At 38.7% G+C, this 23,600-nt stretch overlaps 1 long non-coding RNA gene across 1 annotated transcript in view; it reads right to left on the bottom strand.

Moving 5' to 3' along the window:
- LOC113620804 (uncharacterized) overlaps window positions 1–22,039 on the bottom strand; it is a 247,282-nt gene extending 225,243 nt beyond the window's left edge. The window contains exon 1 of the long non-coding RNA XR_003432923.1: window positions 21,977–22,039. This is a non-coding gene — a long non-coding RNA (uncharacterized LOC113620804). The remainder of the gene's footprint in view (window positions 1–21,976) is intronic.
- Window positions 22,040–23,600: the final 1,561 nt, after the last annotated feature.

Raw genomic sequence — 23,600 nt, forward strand, 5'->3', positions numbered from 1 at the left:
AGCACATTTATAACTGGGGAAATTTCCTTCTCATCCTTGTCTTCCCTGTTCCTACATACTCCCCACACCCCTCATGTCCCTCTTTTTAATTTAACCATAAAGTTTTTCAAGCCTTCAATATTCCAATGCTCATTTTTAAACAAAGATTGTAGAAAGAAAAATAACATGAGTAAATAAAGGGGAATAGAAAGTTCTTAGACCAATAAAATTCTGTTCTCTAGTCCCTTCTATGCTCTGAGAATGTATTCAACAGCAAGAAAAAAAATATGGTTCCAACTTTTGGGGGTTTGGGATGAATCCTAACACCAGACTAATTTGCTATAAATAAGTCATTTACGCTAATAGTGAGAAAGATGAGGGTTCCAAGGCTAGCTAATTAGAGAAGACATTAGAAGTACAATTCTACTTGGCACTTCTGATGTTATTAAAAACTGGGGAATGATTATTTGGGGAAATGAAGAAGCATGTCTAGTTGCTGTGATTACATTATTTTACTTAAGCATGTGGTGCCTTAGAGATTCTGGGAAGAGAATGAGAAAAAGCATGAGGAGTTTTCTAGTAGGTATTGGTATGTGGGGACAACTTGTTTCCACTTGACTCAAGCCCAGAATAATTGTGGCCCTGCATAAAAAAGATGATAAATTAACATTCTTCCAGCCTCTAATGGGTAGCTAAAGCATTTAATATTCCCGTATTTCCCAATATAATGCACTTTTGGCAGAGTTGCTTAACTATAAAACTAACAGTCATTGTATACTTTCTGCTGTGTTCACCAATTGTACTAAGAGCTGGAGACACATTAGCTCACTTCAGTTTCAATTATTCTGTCTTCTCTTTAGAGAAAGGATTGATAACTACAGCTTCTTGTGATCTAGATTTAATTCAGGCCAGCACAGTGTGAGCTACTATACAGTGCATGAAATAAGACAACCTAATTTTTTCATTTCATGCAGTTGGCTACAAAGAGGCTGAGCCATGAGCCACTTGCCATTTCCTTAATATGTAAATCTTAATTCACTCTCATTTATCAGTTTTGAAAATCAAAATCTGCCTGTTTAGAGAGTCAAGTGTTCAAGTTAGAGGAGAAAATTTTTAATAAATATTTAGTTCAAATATTTTAACTAATGGAGGGCTTCCCTGGTGGTGCAGTGGTTGAGAGTCCGCCTGCCGATGCAGGGGACACGGGTTCATGCCCCGGTCCGGGAGAATCCCACATGCCGCAGAGCAGCTGGGTCCGCAAGCCATGGCCGCTGAGCCTGTGCGTCCGGAGCCTGTGCTCCACAACAGGAGAGGCCACAACAGTGAGAGGCCCGTATAGCGCAAAAAAAAATATTTTTTTTTTTTTAACTAATGGGATAAGCATAATTTCGAGTTTCATGTCTTTTTATTTATATCAAGTTTTTCTGTAAGTATTTCATTTAAATTGTGTGACTATACTCCACTACATTGCATGTAAGACGGTCTTTTCCAAAAGGTATTCCAAGGAACACTTGTTCCATAACAGGTATGTGTATGATGAAGTATTATCTTTTACATATGAACTATGATGGGCCTTCAAATTGATTCAAAACGGATATCTAGAAATGAGCCAATATGTGTTATGTGTAAGAAACAAGCAATGCAAAAGGAGGGAGGTTGACACACTATTTAGAAAGGGTAACATATTACTTAGCTAATGTTCTAAGTGGAATTCATTTTTTTGATGAGCACATTATAATCCAGCATTGCCTAATGGAAAGCAAGATTATGAGAGATATGAAACGTGGGTATGTATCACTGGGAATGGGATGATAGCAAATGAACTGAAAAATAAGGGAGAGATGCAAAGCATGGACCACTGTGTTAAGACGCTGAACCTATCATAACAGGCTCAAGGCAAGAACCCCTCTCAAGCCTCGGTTGCAGGGGTATAGCAAGGAACAGCAACCAACAGAAGAAAATCCAAAGCAATCTGTGAACTTCATAGTTTTGCTTATGAGTAGTCTTAAGAAACAGAAACACAGAATTGGTTTTTTCTTTATAAGTGCTTTTAAAAAGCTAGGGGCTTATTCAACATAGTCTCCGAAGTCCTAACTATGGCAATCAGAGAATAAAAAAAATAAAAGGAATACAAATTGGAAAAGAAGAAGTAAAACTGTCACTGTTTGCAGGTGATGTGATACTATACATAGAAAATCCTAAAGATGCTACCAGAAAACTACTAGAGCTCATCAATGAATCTGGTAAAGTTGCAGGATACAAAATTAATACACAGAAATCTCCTTCATTGTTATATACTAACAATGAACGATCAAAGAGAGAAATTAAGGAAATAATCCCATTACCACTACACCAAAAAGAATAAAATGACTAGGAATAAACCTACCTAAGGAAGGAAAAGACCTGTACTCAGAAAACTATAAGATACTGATGAAAGAAATCAATGATGACACAAAAAGATGAAGGGATATACCATGTTCTTGGATTGGAAGAACCAGTATTATCAAAACGACTATACCACCCAAAGCAATCTACAGATTCAGTGCAATCCTATCAAACTACCAAGGGCATTTTTCACAGAATTAGAGAAAAAAATTTTTACAATTTGTATGGAAACATAAAAGACCCCAAATAGCCAAAGCAATCTTGAGAAGGAAAAACAGAGCTGGAGGAATCAGGCTCCCTGACTTCCAACTATATTACAAAGCTACAGTAATCAAAACAGTATGGTACTTTGGCACAAAAATATAGTTTAATGGAACAGGATAGAAAGTCCAGAGATAAACCCATGTGCCTATGGACACCTAATCTGTGACAGTGGAGGCAAGAACATTCAATGGAGAAAGGACAGTCTCTTCAATAAGTGGTGCTGGGAAAGTTGGACAGCTATTCAACACATGTAAAAGAAAGAAATTAGAACACTCCCTAATACCATACACAAAAATAAACTCAAAATGGATTAAAGACCTAAATGTAAGTCCAGATACTATAAAACTCTAAGAGGAAAACATAGGCGAACACTCTGACATAAATCAGAGCAAGATCTTTTTTGATCCACCTCCTAGAGTAATGGAAATAAAAATAAAAATAAACAAATGGGACTTAATTAAACTTAAAAACTTTTGCACAGCAAAGGAAACCATAAACAAAACAAGAAGACAACCCAATAGGAGAAAATAACAGGAGAATAGGAGAAAATATTTGCAAACGAAGCGACCAACAAAGGCTTAATCTCCAAAATATACAAACAGCTCATGCAGCTCAATAACAAAAAACCCCAAACAACCCAATCAAAAAACGGGCAGATCTAGACATTTCTCCAAAAAAGACATACAGATGGCCAAAAAGCACATGAAAAGATGCTCAACATCACTAATTATTAGAGAAATGCAAATCAAAACTACAATGAGGTATCACCTTACACTGGTCAGAATGGACATCATCAAAAAATCTACAAATGCTGGAGAGGGTGTGGAGAAAAGGGAAACCTTCTACACTGTTGGTGGGAATGTAAATTGGTACAGCCACTATGGAGAATGGTATGGAGGTTCCTTAAAAAACTACAAATAGAGTTACCATATGATCCATCTATCACACTTCTGGGCATATACCCACAGAAAACCATAATTCGAAAAGATACATGCACCCCAATGTTCACTGCAGCACTGTTTACAATAGCCAGGACATGGAAGCAACCTAAATGTCCATCAACAGAGGAATGGATATGAAGATGTAGTACATATATACAGTGGAATATTACTCAGCCATAAAAAAAGAATGAAATAATGCCATTTGCAGAAAGGTGGATGGACCTAGATATTGTCCTACTGAGTGAAGTAAATCAGAAGGACAAATATCATACATCACTTATATGTGGAATCTAAAAAAATGGTACAAATGAACTTATCTACAAAAAAGAAATAGAGTTACAGATGTAGAAAACAATCTTATGGTTACTGGGGGGAAAGGAGGGGAGGGATAAATTGGGAGATTGGGATTGACATATACACACTATTATACATAAAATACATAATGATCTATGTGGGAAAAGAACCTAAAAAAGAGGTGATATATGTATAACTGACTCACTTTGCTGTACAGCAGAAAGTAGCACACTGTAAATCAACTACACTCCAATAAAAGTTAAATAAATAAATAAAGTAAAAAGCTAGGGGCACCCACTGTTGCTCACTCTCCATTCCATCTCAACTCTCTGGATATACACAATTGTATATCATAGCTCTAGAAATTCAGAAAGAGATTTATAGAATATGATAATAATAGAGTATGGCTAATGAAACAGATGGCTGTATAGTAGCAGGGGTTACAGGTTACAAGAAACACCTAGGAAGGGAACAATAAACAAAACAAATAATAATATAATAATAATTATCATATTAGAGCTAGCACAAATAAAATTTATTACATGGCATGAACTACTGTTCTAAAATATATATTAACTAATTTAACTCTTAAGACAACTGTATGAGGTAAGTACTTCCATTATTCTCATTAAAGACAGAGAAACTGAGGCCCAGATAGGTGAAGTATATTGTCCAAAGTTGGATATAGTATATGTATATATAGAATTCAAGGACAACTGTCTAATTCCAGATCCTGTGCTCTTAACAACAATAATCATCTCAAATTTTTCTGAAATTTGAGTTTTAATTGCCAGTAGTTGATATATATAATAAAAGTAATTAATTTTCAAACTCTTAAATGAATTAGCATGCATCTTTTTCATACAGTCAGTGCATTATTTTCCCATTTTTGAAAAACTATTCCAAATCAAAAGGCAATGCCCAAATGCTGTATGGGGATATTTGCAAATCTCTCTTAGAGAGCGAAGAAGCATATATATATATATATAGTTTTTTTTCCTGTCAAGATGAACCTTAAATGGAAAGACAGGGAGAAGGAAGTTTGATTTGGTTTTTGTTTATCTCAGGAACTCTCTGACAATCTGCTGAGCTGCTGTTTTATGCAGTGAGACTTTGCAGACCGTGTCAAGACAGCTTGCAGACAACTCATTTTTTATTTAGGAAATGTGTGCTTAATGGCTTCAGTGTCTGAGGTTTCCTTTAAATCAAATTTTTTGGCATACTAGCTTTGGTTTCATTTCATTTGGAATTTGGCAGAAGAGGAGGTGTGAATGAAAACTCCTCTGTTTATGTACTTTTCTCTGTACACAGAAGAGACGGAACATGAATTAATTATGACTCCATGGGAAACCAATACTTTGAAGACCAAAATCTTGATATACTTTAATATATTTTATTATGATACTATATATTTTGACTGTATTTCCCTGCCTTTCTCCATTTATAGAGCTACTAAATATAATTTATAGTGGTGTAGTTTAATATTTGTACAGATGGTGATATAAGTTCCTTATGCCAATGGTATGTTTTTTTAATATTAGCACTGAAAATACATAGTTTACAAACCCAGTATGTTTCATATTCTTAAGATTAGGCTCTTCTTTGATTCTTATCACTATATATGTGCAGTATTCATTAAATGAATAATCATGAATTATCGATATTATCTATTCAGTGTCGGCAAATTAAATACATACACATAATGCAAATTCTATATGATTATATTTACGTATAAATTACGTATAAATGTCCTGGAGATAAAATGCCCTGGAGATATAAGTAAGTCTATCTCTTGTTTCTTCCCAAGACCCTCAAATCTGCTTTTGAAGTGAGTGAATTCTGAACTGCAAATCGGTTTTCAGGAATATAGCATGAGAATCAAATTTCTAATAAGTCTAATATAGGGAAAGTGTAAACATGAAATTAAGAATGAAAAAATATAAAACTGATAATGAGAAAGGAAGAAACATTAAATAAGATCCATTCTGACACATGACAGTTGAAGTACAGATCTTCCTCAGCTTCCTATGGAGGTACATCCCAATAAACACATCCAAAAATGAAAGTATCATGTTGAAAATGTATATTTAATACACTAACCTACGAAACATCATAGCTTAGCCTAGCCTAACTTAAACACACTCAGGATGCTTACATTAGTCTACAGTTGGGCAAAATCATCTAACACAAAGCCTATTTTATAATAAAGTGTTGAATATCTCATGGAATTTTTTGAATACTGTACTGAAAAGGAAAAACAGAATGGCTGCTGGGGTACAGAATGGTTTTAAGTGTATCGGTTGTTTACCCTCATGATCGTATGGCTGACCGAGAGCTGCAGCTTACTGCCGCTGCTCAGCCTCATGGGAATATTGAGAGAGTGTCTACCACATAACACTAGCCCAGAAAAAGATCAAGATTCAAGTAGGGTTTCTACCTTATCACTTCCGCATCATAGTAAAGTCAAAAAATTGTAAAGTTGAACCATCATAAGAATCTGTCTGTATTAAAAAAAAAGATTCCAAAACAAGAAAAAAGCATATTAGAAAAGTTCTAAAATTATTTTCATAAAATGAAATCAACCTACAATGTCATAATTAACAATAAAACGTTAGAGAAATGCCTATTAAAATCAGAAATAGTAGAAGTTTAGCCAGTATCATCACTATTATATGACATTATTCTGGAACGCTTGCCCAATGAATAGTATTAAAAAAAATGAAAATCCAATTCAATTATTTCTTGATAATAGTTATCTTCCCAGTAAATGCAAAAAAATTCTAGAAAAAAATTATAAAAATAGTTAATAAACAATATACACTAAATAAGCAAACATCATTAGTACTATATAACTCAGGAAGAACAAAATATAAATTTTAATTAGGAAAAATATATATCTAATTCACAACTGCTAACAAAATATATAAAATTCATAAAAAATAAAAATACATGAGACATAAATGAAAAAAATCTACTAAATTTCACTGAGAATCCTAAAACAAGACTGCAATCATTGGAAAACTACACTAAGCACCCAGCTGAGAAGAAAAGATGTTGAATGTCTTCTCTAATTATTATGTAGGCTTAATGTGATTTAACTAATATCCCATAAAGAAGATGTGGTACATGTATACAATGGAATATTACTCAGCCATTAAAAAGAACGAAATAATGCCATTTGCAGCAACATGGATGGACCTGGAGATTATCATACTAAGTGAAGTAAGTCACACAGAGAAAGACAAATATCATTGTGATATTGCTCATATGCAGAATCTTAAAAAAAAAAGATGCAAATGAACTTATTTACAAAACAGAAACAGACTCACAGACTCAGAGGACGAACTTATGATTAACAGGGGGACAAGTCAGGGTGGGGAGATAGATTGGGAGTTTAGGACTGACATGTACATACTGCTATATTTAAAATAAAATGCCATTCCATGAAAAAAAAAAAGGATGTAAACTGTTTATCATACTGTGAAAAATAGGAGTAAATAATAGTATTTAAAAATTGTGCTTTCAACATATACCTTCATAAATATTATATCATTATATGCTAAATTTTATACTAAATAGTATTCCTAAGTGAAAATAAATAAATAATATCTCAGCGATTGTTTTTAGAAACTGAGAATGGTCCCAAAGTTTATCAAGAAGAGTGACGATTAAAAGATACAAGAAAACTTTTAAAAAGAAAAATAATGACAGAGATTTGCCATGACCAATACTAAAATTAATTAAAAGCACAAAAGCTGTAAATAGATTATTATATGAGAATTGACAAACAGATAATTTGTCCAGAAATAGACTTGCACAGTGATGTTAGACAATCATGAAGTCTGTCTGGGGAGGGAGGACAGAGAGAGAGGAAAGTTTGTTCAATCAATAGTGCTGAGATAATTGATTACCTCTTTGAAGGGGGAAATATCATATGCTCACCAAACATGATACAAAAAATTCTAAATTAATGAAAGAAATAACTGAAAGTGAAATCATAAAAAGAAAAAATATTTCGTAAATGTTTGTCAGACCTGAAACTAAAGAAATATCTTTTTCTTCTTAATGCCCTTAATCTTTTTAATTTTGAAAATTTATACACATACAAAAAGCAGTGATAATAGCATGAATTCCTATGTTTTTGTTACCCAGCTTCAACAATTACTCACATTCTGCAACCTTCTATGATAATCCTGAACCAAGTTACAAAGAAAAATTCTACATATTTGACTATGTAAATTTATGTAAAAAAAATTAAAATCCAAATGTTTTTCAAAACGTCTTTAAAAAGCTAATGAAGACTTCCTGTGATAATTAGGTAGGTAAAAGTAATTATTCTGTGTGAAACTTAAAAACAACAAAAATACAGCATCTTCATTACTTAAGAAAAACAGCTACAAACTTAAGACACAGGGCTTCCCTGGTGGCGCAGCGGTTGAGAGTCCGCCTGCCAATGCAGGGGACGCGGGTTCGTGCCCCAGTCCGGGAAGATCCCACGTGCCGCAGAGCGGCTGGGCCCGTGAGCCATGGCCGCTGAGCCTGAGCGACTGGAGCCTGTGCTCCACAATGGGAGAGGCCACAACAGTGAGAGGCCCGCATACCGTTAAAAAAAAAGAAAAAAAAAAGAAAAAAAACAAATTTAAGACACAAATTAAGAAAAAGATTTGCCAAACACTGTGTGCTGTGGAGCAAATGGGGGAGGATATAACCTTCCACACTTTGGGGAAGAATATTCAATAAGTATATGGTGCAGCTCTGTAAGGCCCCAGCATCACTTCCTTAGACTGGTAAGAGTTGCAGCCATGGGCCAGCAACAGGAGGAATATATAAGATCCCCACGGGGACCCAGTTCCACACTGCACAACAGCAGAGTGCCATTCTCAGAGACAGCGCACTTGGAAAGAGAAACCAGAAATAGAAATTGTGAGAAGTAAAAGACAAAATAATTACTGTTTGCAGTAGATATGACTACATATTTAGAAAACACAAGAGAACAAACTGAAAACAACATTATCAGAAGATTTTTAAAAAGTGAATCAGGAGACCTTTAAGATGGCAGAGGAGAAAGACATGGAGATCAACTTCCACCCCACAAATATATCAGAAATACATCTACATGTGGAACAACACCTAGAGAACACCTACTGAACGCTGGCAGACCTCAGACTTCCCAAAAGGCAAGAAACTCCCCACGTACCTGGGTAGGGCAAAAGAAAAAAGAAAAAACAGAGACAAAAGAATAGGGACCAGACCTGCACCAGTGGGACGGAGCTGTAAAGGAGGAAAGGTTTCCACACACTAGGAAGTCCCTTCACTGGCAGAGACGGGGGGTCGTGGGGTGAGGGGGAAGCTTCAGAGCCACAAAGGAGAACGCAGCAACAGGGGTGAAGAAAGCAAAGCGGAGAGATTCCCACATAGAGGATCACTGCAGACCAACACTCAGCAGCCTGAGAGGCTTGTCTGCTCACCCGCCAGGGCGGGTGGGGGCTGGGAGCTGAGGCTCTGGCTTCGGAGGTCAGATCCCAGAGAGAGGACTGGGGTTGGCTGCGTAAACACAGCCTGAAGGGGGCTAGTGCACCACGGCTAGAAGGGAGGAAGTCTGGGAAAATGTCTGGAACTGCCCAAAAGGCAAGAGACCATGGTTTTGGGGTGCGCAAGGAGACGGGATTCAGAGCAAACCTAAACGAGCTCCATAGATGGGTGCGAGCTGTGGCTATCAGCGCAGACACCAGAGAGAGGCAAGAGACACTAAGGCTGCCACTGCAGCCACCAAGAAGCCTGTGTGCTAGCACAGGTCACTACCCACACCTCCCCTCCCACAGGCCTGTGCAGCCTGCCACTGCCAGGGTCCCTCGATACAGGGACAAGTTCCCCAAGAGATCTCATGGTGCGCCTCACGCTGTTGCACCTCTGCCACCAAAGGCTTGCCCCGCGTTCCATACCCCTCCCTCCACCCAGCCTGAGTGAGCCAGAGTACCCTAATCAGCTGCTCCTTTAACCTCATCCAATCTGGGAGGGAACAGATGCCCTCATGCGATCTACATGCAGAGGCAGGGCCAAATCCAAAGCTGAACTTCAGGAGCTGTGCAGACAAAGAAGAGAAAGGGAAATTTCTCCCAGCAGCCTCAGAAGCAGAGGATTAAATCTCCACAAACAACTTGATGTACCCTGCATCTGTGGAACACCTGAATAGACAACAAATCATCCCAAAATTGAGGCGGTTGACTTTGGGAGCAACTGTAGACTTGGGGTTTGCTTTCTGCATCTAACTTGTTTCTGGTTTCATGTTTATCTTAGTTTAGTACTTAGAGTTTATTATCACTGGTAGATTTGCTTACTGATTTGGCTGCTCTCTTTTTTTTATATATATACAGAAAATATATTTTTTTCCTTTTTCTCCTTTTGTGCATGTATATGTGTATGCTTCTTTGTGTGATTTTGTCTGTATAGATTTACTTTTACCATTTGTCCTAGGGTTCTGTCTGTCTGGTTTTTTTTTTCTTTTTTTTAGTATAGTTTTCTCGAAGAAAAGATCTATAAAACAAAAAGCTGGATCTTTGAGAAGATAAACAAAATTGATAAACCATTTGCCAGACTCATCAAGAAAAACAGAGGGAAGACTCAAATCAATAGAATTAGAAATGAAAAGGGAGAAGTAACAACTAACACTGCAGAAATATAAAGGATCATGAGAGATTATGACAAGCAACTCAATGCCAATAAAATGGACAACCTGGAAGAAATGGACAAATTCTTAGAAAAGCACAACCTTCTGAGATGGAACCAGGAAGAAACAGAAAATATAACTAGACCAATCACAAGCACTGAAATGGAAACTGTGATTAAATATCTTCCAACAAACAAAAGCCCAGGACCAGATGCCTTCACAGGCGAATTCTATTAAACACTTAGAGAATAGCTAACATCTATCCTTCTCAAACTCTTCCAAAATGTAGCAGAGGGAGGAACACCCCCAAACTCATTCTATGAGGCCACCATCCCCCCTACCAAAACCAGACAAAGATGTCACAAAGAAACAAAACTGCAGGCCAATATCACTGATGAACATAGATGCAAAAATCCTTAACAAAATACTAGCAAACAGAATCCAACAGCACATTAAAAGGATCATACACCATGATCAAGTGGGGTTTATCCCAGGAATAGAAGGATTCTTCAATATATGCAAATCAATCAATGTGATGAACCATATTAACAAACTGAAGGAGAAAAAACAGATGACGATCTCAATAGGTGCAGAGAAAGCTTTCAACAAAATTCAACACCCATTTATGATAAAAATCCTCCAGAAAGTAGGCATAGAGGGAGCTTATGTCAACATAATAAAGGCCATATGTGACAAACCCACAGCCAACATCGTTTTCAATGGTGAAAAACTGAAACCATTTCCTCTAAGATCAGGAGCAAGACAAGGTAGTCCATGTTCACGACTATTATTCAACACAGCGTTGGAAATTTTAGCAACAGCAATTAGAGAAGAAAAAGAAATAAAAGGAATCCAAATCATTAAAGAAGTAAAGCTGTCACTGTTTGCAGTTTACATGATACTATACATAGAGAATCCTAAAGATGCTACCAGAAAACTACTAGAGCTAAGCAATGAATTTGGTAAAGTAACAGGATACAAAATAATGCACAGAAATCTCTTGTATTCCTATACACTAATGATGAAAAATCTGAAACAGAAATTAAGGAAACACTCCCATTTATCACTGCAACAAAAAGAATAAAATACCTAGTAATAAACCTACCTAAGGAGACAAAATACCTGTATGCAGAAAACTATAAAACACTGATGAAAGAAATTAAAGATGCTACAAACAAATGGAGAGATATACCATGTTTTGGATTAGAAGAATCAACACTGTTGAAAATGACTATACTACCCAAAGTAATCTACAGATTCAATACAATCCCTATCAAACTACCAATGGCATTTTTCACAGAACTAGAACAAAAAATTTCACAATTTGTATGGAAACACAAAAGACTCCAAATAGCCAAAGCAAGCCTGAGAAAGAAAAATGGAGATGGAGGAATCAGGCTCCCAGACTACAGACTATACTACAAAGCTACAGTAATCAAGACAGTATGGTACAGGTACAATAACAGAAATATAGATCAATGAACAGGATAGAAAGCCCAGAGATAAACCCACACACATATGGTCACCTAATCTTTGATAAAGGAGACAAGAATATACAGTGGAGAAAAGACAGCATCTTCAATAAGTGGTGCTGGGAAAACTGGACAGCTACATGGAAAAGATGAAATTAGAACATTCCCTAACACCATACACACAAAAATACTCAAAATGGATTACAGACCTAAATGTAAGACTGGACACTATAAAATTCTTTGAGGAAAACATAGGCAGAACACTCTATGACATACATCACAGCCAGATCCTTTTTGACCCACCTCCTAGAGTAATGGAAATAAAAACAAAAATAAACAAATGGTACCTAATGAAACTTAAAAGCATTTGCACAGCAAAGGAAACCATAAACGACAACGAAAAGACAACCCTCAGAATGGGAGAAAATATTTGCAAATGACGCAACTGACAAAGGTTTAATCTTCAAAATTTACAAGCAGTTCATACAGCTCAATATCACAAAAACAAACAACCCAAACCAAAGATGGGCAGAAGACCTAAACAGACGTTTCTCCAAAGAAGACATACAAATTGCCAACAAACACATGAAAGGATGCTCAACATCACTAACCATTAGAGAAATGCAAATCAAAACCACAGTGAGGTTTCACCTCATACCAGTTAGAATGACCATCATCAAAAAAATCTACAAACAATAAATGCTGGAGAGAGTGTGGAGAAAAGGGAACTCTCTTGCACTGTTGGTGGGAATGTAAACTGATACAGCCACTATGGAGAACAGTATGGAGGTTCCTTAAAAAACTACAAATAGAACTACCATACGACCCAGCAATCCCACTACTGGGCATATACCCTGAGAAAACCATAATTCAAATAGAGACATATACCACAATGTTCATTGCAGCTCTATTTACAATAGCCAGGACATGGAAACAACCTAGGTGTCCATCGACAGATGAATGGATAAGGAAGATGTGGCACATATATACAATTGAGTATTACTCTGCCACAAAAAGAAACAAAATGGAGTTATTTGTAGTGAGGTGATGGACCTAGAGACTGTCATACAGAGTGAAGTAAGTCAGAAAGAGAAAAACAAATACCGTATGCTAACACATATATATGGAATCTAAAAAAGAAATAAAAAGGTTCTGAAGAACCTAGGGGCAGGACAGGAATAAAGACGCAGACGTAGAGAATGGGCTTGAGGACACAGGGAGGGGGAACGGTAAGATGGGACGAAGTGAGAGAGTGGCATGGACATATATACACTACCAAATGTAAAATAGATAGCTAGTGGGAAGCAGCCGCATAGCAAAGGGAGATCAGCTCAGTGCTTTGTGACCACCTAGAGGGGTGTGACAGGGAGGGTGGGAGGGAGATGCAGGAGGGAGGAGATATGGGGTTATATGTATATGTATATATAGCTGATTCACTTTGTTATAAAGCAGAAAGTAACACACCATTTTAAAGCAATTATACTCCAATAAATATGTTTAAAAAAAGAGTGAATCAGTAGACTTTACAAAATCAAAATATAAAAGCAATAGCTTTTCAGTATATAAACCAAAGTGAGTTAGAACAGTTAAAGTTCAATCGACCTTTTTTTCTATAGGAATAACAAAAGAAGTTAAAACATTTAGGAAGAAATTTAACAAGAATTGTGTAGGGCTTACACAAAGAAAACCTTAAAACCCTAGTGAGGCAGGTTAAAAAGCCTTGAATAAATGGAAACACATAACTTGCTTGTGGAAATCAAAATGTCACACTGTAAAGATGTTAATTCTCTCTAAATTAATCTATTGAATCAATATAACCTGAAATGAAATAATCTGAAAATAAAACTTTAACTTTGATCTGTTAAAATATACATGCAGAACTAGCCAAGAAAAATAAGAAGACTGAGGGCGAAGCCCTACAGAATACTAAAATATAATAGAGTGACATAAATTAGGGTAGCTTGATAAGTGAAGTTATGTACCCATGGCTCTCAAATAATGCAGAAGAATTACCTAGGATACATGTTAACTCTGAAATTTCCCTGTGGGTCAAACATTAAAAATTCTGACTTTCTATGTCAGGGCTAGAGTGTGAAAATATGCATTTCTTAAAATGAGATTCCCAGATGATAATAACACAAGTGAAGTATAACTATCCTTCCCTTAACTAATCTACCAATTTAACTAATGAACTCTATTTTCACTATGAAACATATCATCTGATGCTCTCTGCATACTGAAAACCCAGCCAGTGGACCACACTGTTGAATTCACACTCTGTTCCCACAGGTGAGTCCATTGTTTTCTTTCTTAGAAGCAAAATAAAAACTCAGAACTGTTTATGCCTATTTACACCAAATAATTACCTAATTTAATTAAATATTGTGGAGCCCTACATCAAGGGCACAGGACAAAACTTCCGGAATTAACCAAGCCCCCATAGCAACTGTTGCCATGGGCTCTCCTAATCTAAACCGGACAGCCCCCCACCCCTGGACTCCATATTAGGCAAAATAATCACCATGTAGTAACCTTGTAGCATCCTGACCAGTCACCTAATGCCATCCTGCCAGCAGGAATTTTCTTTGTCTTGGGGCTGTAAAAGTTGGCTAGTAGCCCACAAAGGGGGTTGGCTCTCCCTGGTCTGTCAGGAAGTAGGCCCGCTGTATTGGCAGCACCCCTCACTAACTCTGCTCTGCTCTTTGCTCTCAATAAATTCACTCTTTTCTAAAATACTTCGTGTCTGGAAACTCTTCTTCCAACCCGCACTCGGACCACGACATTTTGGTGGCCTGTACGGGGACATCTCTTGGAGGGATCTCCTCCCCGGCCTCCTCTCATTTCTTGGGACCCTCTGTGAACAGGCAAGCTGCCATGGAAGCAACAGAGGAACTATGGCCAGGGCCACACCCTGGTGTGTTCCAAAGGCTGCATGGCTCACTTCGCCCCTGTAACTGCCACCCAGAACGGGTGAGGGTCCCTCTGTCTTCCTTCTGACTGAGGACTAGGCCAACTGATATTGTGCGGGCACGGGTCAGGCATTTAAAAGCCATTAGGGCGCCTGGCGCTTGAAGCTCCCGTCAAAGTATAAGGGGGTCACAGAACAGACCAGGCTGTTAGAGCATCTGCCCTCAGCAAGACAATTTCCATGCACCGTGAGGCACATATTGGTTCAAGCAAAACACTGAGCCCTCTCCCCTTGGCCGCCGCCTTCCCAGCAGGACTGTGAGGGTGATTCCTCAGCCCGTCTTCTCTGTTACTTTCACCTTTTTCTCAGTTGGTACTGACTTACAGGAGCCTAGGGTTGCCTCTGAGCCATCCCAGGAGTGCTTTTTCACGTTTCAGGGAATCGCCAAACGGTGAGTCACCCGGGGGGTCCCAGGAATCTCTCTCTCTTTTCTTTCATTCCCTTCCCGAGTCTTATGGTGCTTAGTTGCACAGTTTGTGCCTCAGTCGCATGCTCAGGGATCACTTCTCACAGTCGGACATGACTGTTGGGACGGTTGGCCCATTTTGTGCCTTTGTCTCATGGAGAGATCACTGGGACAAAGGGGACACCTTTCTGTCAGCCGGTGACTCTCAGGACCCCCATTTTATGGCACACAGGCTAAGAATGGGTTCTGGAACGTCTCGGGAGCCTCCCTCAGACTCACCCCTTGGCTGTATCCTCAGGAACTGGAAAAATTTGACCCTGAAAATCTCAAAAAGAAGAGGCTCATTTTCTTTTGTAACACGGCTTGGCCGCAGTATAAACTGGGGAACCAAGAACAATGGCCTCTTAACGGCACACTAAATTATAACACGATCCTCCAACTTGATCTCTTTTGCCGGAAACAAGGAAATGATTCAGAGGTTCCTTAGGTCCAGACCTTCATGGCCCTTAGTCAGAATCCAGATCTGAGGGACTCATGTTACATGCGTCTTTCTGTTGCCGCCTTATCCCCCAGTCCCCCTCTGTCTCCCTCTCCGTCAGATCTCCTAGACGACCCTCTACTCGACCTTTCCTGTCCCCCACCTCATCAACCCCCTTCACTTCAGCCCCCGCCCCCTCCTCAATCCACCGGTCCCCAACAGCCAACCCCTTATCAGGGCGAAAGCCCTCTCTCTCCTCCCCACACAAGATCGAGGACTGCCCAACGCCAGGAAACAGATTCTAACATGCTTCCCTTAAGAGAAGTAGCTAATGGAGACATGGGCACTATTAGAGTCCATTATCCCTTTCCCATGTCTGACATTTCCCAAATTCAAAAGTTAGGTTCCTTCAGTCAGGATGCCCACAATATTCTTTAGACTCTGGAGAAAACTGGTTAAAATAAAACTTTTTTTGAAATTGCAAAAGGGGTTCTTTTTGCATGTGCAATTAGAAGAGCTAGCCTGTTGAAATATTTTTTTCAGAATCCTGACCCAGAGAGAACAAAAAGATGCCTAGGAAAAACTTTGAAGTTTATTCTTATCCTGTCTTTGAGCTACAAACACAGTCCACTTTGCCTGAGACTTCAGCCTTGGGTTAATTAGTAGAACTTCAAGCCAAGAAAAAAAAAAAAGAGGCAAAGAGACATTTTAAATCTCAAGTGGAAACTATGAGATCTCTGACTGTCTGGATATACGTGTATGTCTCAGTATGTGTCTTTGTCTTTGGATAATATTGCTGAGGTTAATTTGTAAATGAGCTCTATTTAATTGGCTTAAAAGAAAAGTAAGTGATCACAAATCAAACAATTCTAAATACAAGAAAAAATAAGCTAAATAAATTTCAGATTCATGTGAACTGAGAAATATTAAATTAATACCTGGTGTTAATGGTTACATTTGTTGATCTAATTAATATAGACATGTCTTTTGAGCCATCAACATTAAGTATAATACTTTTATTGTGCCTAGATATAATATAAACTAAATATGCTCTTATTATATCTGTTGCAAATTTGTCAGCAATGAAAATAACTCAATGTGAAGAAACTTTTAAGGAAAGAAAATACAAATGAGATAAGAGCTTTGGGTGAACTTTTTAGGAATAATTATGTTTTAGGAATGTCTACTTAAGAATAATCTCTCCAGATATTCAACAACTTAAAACATTTAGAGTTATGCTAAATTAAGTTAAAGGATGGAAGCTTATTAAATAACTAGTCCATTTCCAAATAAAATAAGATACTGAAACATTAATTACTGAACACTGGCTTCCTTTTAGATAGAAACAAAAGGTTTGGAATTATTTTAAAAATGTGTTTGGTGCCACACTGAGATATTTTCTATAAGAAAGCACATTCTTCAAAAATTATTATTTGGATGTATGTTTACTAATCTACAGAGAGCTGATATAAAGGACAGTTCATGGTTGCTTAAGGAAAGTAGGATGTATGTTTTCAGTAAAAAAGGTATGAGGAATGGAATTACATTTTATTAAGGAAAAAGGAAGTAGGACTGACTTACAGGTGACTGTTTCTGAATGGGAAAATAAAGTGATGGATACAGAAAGTGATAAAAAATGTTTGTGGAAAATGGACCCTGAGAAAAGAGTTTTATACATGGTACAAGTTTTCTTAAGATGTTGAACTGCCTTTGCAAAAATACTACCTCTTCAAGATTTATAGAAAGGACTTTCTAAGATTGAATTAAAATTAATTAGGTAAATAAATTTTGTGATTAACATAAGCTGGTACCAGACTGGAATTTGGTTCTCTCTCTCTGTTAAGAGAACAAAGTTTTCTTGGAATGCTGCTTTTGGTAACAGACTGTGTGAATTACCTTGCATTTTGAAGATTATGTCGCATGTAAAGTTCATTCTGCTTCTACAAAAATTAACCCCTCATTGCCAGACTTTTGCCATCCTGATATCCTTAAAATATGGCAGCAGTCTACTCCTAAATCAGGGAATTTAAGATGGGTAAACAATAGCTGTCAATCAAACAGTCAGGGCTATGGGAAATCCAAGACCGCCGCCTGGCTTTTTCTGCCTCCCTGACAATCCTCATTTTTTTATTTGACGGGATAAGTCTTCCCTGGCTGCAGGGTTAATGCCCTCACAATGGAAAAAAAAAAAAAATTACGTTTCACTGAATATTAAATTCTAGTTTTTTTCATTAAGGTCTGTGTTACCAAGACTCACTTCCCAGACAGTACCTTGCTGTTATATTATATTGCTAAAAAGTTTAACTGAATTATTAAAGGACACTCTAAGTTTGTTTCTGAAGCTTATCTCAGTAATCTATTTTTGGATGAAAATCAGATGCCCCATGACCCACAATCAGGGGATTATACACACTGGAAAAGACATAATTTAAAGGACTATTTCCAACCTGGATGGATGGGGACACATTTGGAGCTGGCTAAATGACTCTCTTTGTAACTACACCCTCAATTTTAATCAGACAAGCCTGGAGTGGGATCTCTGGTCAGAGGAGGATGAATATGATGTACATGAACATAATTTCACTTTGTGTTGGGGAAATTCAAGGAAAAATGCAACTAAGAAATATACTAATGAAGACCATAATCCCCCAAAAAAGTTCGGCCCTGGGAACTAAATATGTAGGGATTGGTGTGACCACCAGACACTTACTTAGTTAAACCTCCCGACAAGACTCTCCTCCAAAATATAACATAATTCAGCTAATATTCAGAAATTTGTTTGCCAATCTCCCCGTCACACTCATAATCAGTCAGAGCCCGGATTCTCTCCTTTATGTGTAGATGATTATTTCCTTGGAGTTTGGCCTTCCCAATATAAGCCTAGGCCATGGGACCTCAGTCTATTTCCAGAGGAAAACTCCCAAAAGGTCAGGGCCTGGCTCTGGGGACCCACAATGGGGGAATCCTTGAGGGACACCAGATTTTCATTTCTATCCGGTAATGGGGTCTATCTGGATCTTCCCACACTTTGGAGGGGCTTCTGTACTATTACTGCTGCAGTCCCAGAGGTGACCATTATGACTATAAAGGATTTAGCTTCCTCAGGAGGCATTCCCAACCTTGGGTCCTTCCTCGAGGAGGCCTTAAGACCTGTCCGGGAGAGACAAAAATGAACCACTGATTGGCGGGGACATGCTTATGATAACCCAATTCTTGATCGGCCCGAAATAATACACAGTGTCTTTAGAGGGCTCTCTTGGTTTGCAGGCATACCCCTCTTAGAGAGGAGCGTCCTCAATCTCACCATCATAATCCAGGAATCTTGGAAGGCTACGGTAGCAGCCACTGAGGAACAGCAGTCAGCCCTAGGCTCTCTGACCAAGGTAGTTTTACAAAATAGGAGGGCCCTTAATGTTATAACAGATGAGGCAGGGGGTGTCTGTGCCCTACTATGCAGCTTCTATACTAATACCTCTGGCCAGGTTGAAGAAGACCTTCAGATTCTAAAGAAAAACATCAAATTAATAGAATATTTAAAAGAGAGAACAGGACAGGGCCCCAGCTTGCTTTCCAACCTCCTCTCCTCTATGGGGATCTGGTTATGGACATGGCTATTGCCCCTGCTGGCACCATTAATCTTGATAGCCTTTGTTTTGTTGTTTAGTCCCTACATTATTAACACATTATTTAAGTTCATCTCCCGACAGGTTCAAAAGATTCAATTCCAGATGGTGCTACAACAAGGATACCAGCCAGTTGGCACACGGACTACATCGGAACAAGCCACCTTATCATTCCACAGGTTCTTATCTCCCTCTGTAAATACACCCTGAGAGAGAGCAGGCATTGGGACTCAGGGCCCCGCAACGCCCCTGTCCAGCAGGAAGAAGCTAGGAATGGTCATCACCCCTTTCACCAGTAACCTGGGTTCCTATGGCCTGAGACGGGGATAGGCAGATAGTTAGTCATGAGCGGTGTGTTAAGGGGCCAAAGATTTGGCCCATAAATAAAAAGAGGGGGAAACATGGAGCCCTACATCAAGGACACTCTGCATCAAGGACACAGGACAAAACTTCCGAAATTAACCAAGCCCCCATAGCAACTGTTGCCATGGGTCTCCTAATCTAAATCGGACAGCCCCCCAACTCCATATTAGGCAAAATAATCACCATGTAGTAACCTTGTAGCATCCTGACCAATCACCTAATGCCATCCTGCCAGCAGAAATTTTCTTTGTCTTGAGGCTATAAAAGTTGACTACTAGGGGCTTCCCTGGTCGCGCAGTGGTTGAGAGTCCGCCTGCCGATGCAGGGGACACGGGTTCGGGTTCGTGCCCCGGTCCAGGAGGATCCCACGTGCCGCGGAGCGGCTGGGCCCGTGGGCCATGGCCGCTGAGCCTGCGCGTCGGGAGCCTGTGCTCCACAACGGGAGAGGCCACAGCAGTGAGAGGCCCGCGTACCGCAAAAAAAAAAAAAAAGTTGACTACTAGCCCACAAAGGGGGTCAGCTCTCCCTGGTCTATCAGGAGGTCGGCCCAGTGTATTTGCAGAGCCCCTCACTAACTCTGCTCTTTGTTCTCAATAAACTCACTCTTTTCTAAAATACTTAGTGTCTGGAAATTCTTCTTCCATCCCGCGCTTGGACCATGACAAATATTATGTAAACCCATAAAATGTAAGTTCCAAAAGAAGACTGTTTCTATGAAATCTAAATTAAATGTTTTAGAAAAATACAATAAAAGTAAATTGCCGAAAAAATATTTTGAACTAGTGTGGATGAGAAAACTCCAACAGATTAGAATAAAATCATAAAAAGCTAGAGGGATTCTCACTTGGATTACTCCTAAAGGTCTTCCTCTAAGACTTGTCCACTTTAAAGAAAGGTATAAGAGCATCATTAACGCAAAATTGATGACACAAAAATTAACAGTAGAACCACAGTCAAAGAAAATGCCTAAGACTAATTCAACAGACTGGCAAATGTGCATTCATATGTTTTAAATTAAAATATTTAGGGTGTTATGTATTTTTTAATGATTTTCTGCTTTAACCAGTTTTTTTTATTATTAAATGAGGAAATAGTAATTCCAATCATATTGGCTAAGGGGACATCTTCTCTAATGAAAAAATACACAATTTGAGAAACACTATAATAGACAAATAGATCACTGAAATAGTCTTCAGAGATGGATTAAACAGGAAATTTGGAAAATATATATTCCAAATAGAAGATAGATAGATCAACTAACGATGCTGAGAATATCAACTAGTCATTTGGGAAAAAATACTATACAGCTGGATCTTTTTTGTATTCTTACCAAAAAAATTAGAAAAGAAAAATATATGATATATTAAGGTCAAAATATTCAAGAAAGCACTAATTATTTAATTAAGTTACAATTATGAGGAAGACCTTTTAAGCATAACATTACATATAAGCCATAAAGTATTAAAAACAAGACAACCAGCCCAAAATGGAGTTGTTTATTTTAAGTCCCACATCACCAAACTGAGACAATCACAGTTTCGGCTCTCCTAGAAGGAAAACTAAACTAATCAATCAGAAACCACCTGATCAGCACTAGTGGGGTCACCTGCCTGACAGACCCCTGCTATCCCCTAAAGGAAGGTAACTATGCATTAACCCACCGCTTCTCTCCCTACTTTATTTTTCCTCGTTCCTGCTCCCTTCTGCCTACGAAAGTCTTTCATTTTGAACAACTGCCCGAAGCTCCTTTCTATCTGCTAGACGAGATGCTGCCCGATTCAAATTGATTTTTGCTCAAACTCTTAAAATGTTTTCTAGGGGGCTTCCCTGGTGGTGCAGTGGTTGAGAGTCCGCCTGCCGATGCAGGGGACACGGGTTCGTGACCCGGTCTGGGAAGATCCCACATGCCGCGGAGCGGCTGGGCCCGTGGGCCATGGCCGCTGGGCCTGCGCGTCCGGAGCCTGTGCTCCGCAGAGGGAGAGGCCACAGCGGTGAGAAGCCCGCGTACCGCAAAAAAAAAAAAAAGTTTTCTATGCCTCAGTTTATCTTTTAACAGTTCTGTTAGTAACAGTAAGAAGCGGGGAGCGAAGGAGACCCCCGACGGCCCCAGGAGCAACGAGCAACCAGACGTGGTACCTGCTGAGCCCTGAGCTCGCTGCCTCTTCCGCCTCAGGAGGTGCTGGGTCCGCCCCTCTTGGAGTCCCGAAGTCTTTTGTCTCAGAAGCTTTTAGACTTCATTTAAACATTTCTTTCTCTAGACTCGGTCTGGAAACCAGTCGGAGGCGAACTGGGTCCGACTTAGAAACGCGACCGGGTAGGGAGGTGGGACCACGGAACTAGTTCCGGGTCAGACTTGGTCTGACTTAAGCAGGATTGGGCCCAGCGAGAGGAGTGACGTGAATAAAATTTTAAGTCCAAACAAGCAGGTTATCCTTACCCAGGGTAATCTTGCATTATAGTGGCCACAGCTGAGGATAATCTTGCACTATAGTGGCCACAGCTGAGAACTTTTAACCTGATAAGCTTATCCATTTACAAGTTGCCTTAGAGAAAAAGGGATCTCAGGCTAGCACTCACTATAAGGCGTAGAGGGAAAACTATTCTTCCTCCTCTTCAGTTTTTCGTGACCAGGATGAGGCTTGCTGGGACACCCCACTTACTCCAGAGCCTACAGAATCCTGGGGAAACTGGCAGAAGCAAAAAAAGGGTAAGAATTCTTAACAAAGTCAGCTCTCCTAGGTCTCTATCTGTGGTGCCTCGTCGAGAGAGCAAGGGAAAACTTCTCGTTGTTCCTTTCTTTCCAGATTCAGATTGGCAGGCAAAAACATTTGTAAGATTTATTCTGAATCGAATCGTGACTTGTGAATTTGCTTTCGGGCACCCACTGGTTGTCGACATATTCCTAGGGCCAGCTATTGCCTTCTTGTTTGTCTCGTTTTGTGTCCTGAGAACTTATCTTGGCTTTCTGCCTGACTGGGGCATGTGGGTTATTGTGTGTTCAGGAAGCTCCACTGTTAGTTTGGGGGCCCCAAAATATGGCTGGACATAAATGTGGATTGCAGTCCTTTGGCGGCCACAGTCATACTGGTGCCATCTCAAAGATCCCAGCATGATGCATACAAGTAGACAGTTCTCTAGTGCCAATTCATGGGCCCAGAATCAAAGCAAAACCACGTCTTTCTTTTTTTGATCTCCCTGTATCCAGTTGTCTTTTGGAATTAAGGGTTCCTGATTGATGTTCTATCCATTAATCTTAGACAACAATATGGGTTCATATATCTATTAATGTTTACAAAACAACATCACCACGGACACGACTGACCTAAAAGCCTGAGTTTCAGAGTCACCTATAGATAAATTAAGGATTATAACAAGCAGCAAAAATCAGTTGCCTTTTGGAAAAGATGACTTGATGAGAAGTCAGAAGGATATCTAATGATTCTGGGGTGGCCACTGCATAATTGAACAGCTTAAGTGAATATTGTGCATCCTTATTAAGTATGAACTCAATAACCAAGACTTTATTGATTAAAAATTATTCTCAAGTGTTTTGAAAAAGTATTATTACATTTTCATTTTTATTTTATATTTTCTACTTTAATTTTTGCAGTAACATGAGAAAATTGAAACATTTTTTAGTGATATTTAACTCATAAATATTAATATTTAACAACTTAGAAGCAATTTAACAGGTTATTAATGAAAAACTATATATTATAAACATGAATTATATCTTTTACTTAATATTATCATGGCTAAC

Source organism: Aethalodelphis obliquidens, unplaced genomic scaffold (assembly GCF_003676395.1).
Source record: "Aethalodelphis obliquidens isolate GAN/ISIS:26980383/991018 unplaced genomic scaffold, ASM367639v1 scaffold8, whole genome shotgun sequence".
NCBI classification, from domain to species: domain Eukaryota; kingdom Metazoa; phylum Chordata; class Mammalia; order Artiodactyla; family Delphinidae; genus Aethalodelphis; species Aethalodelphis obliquidens.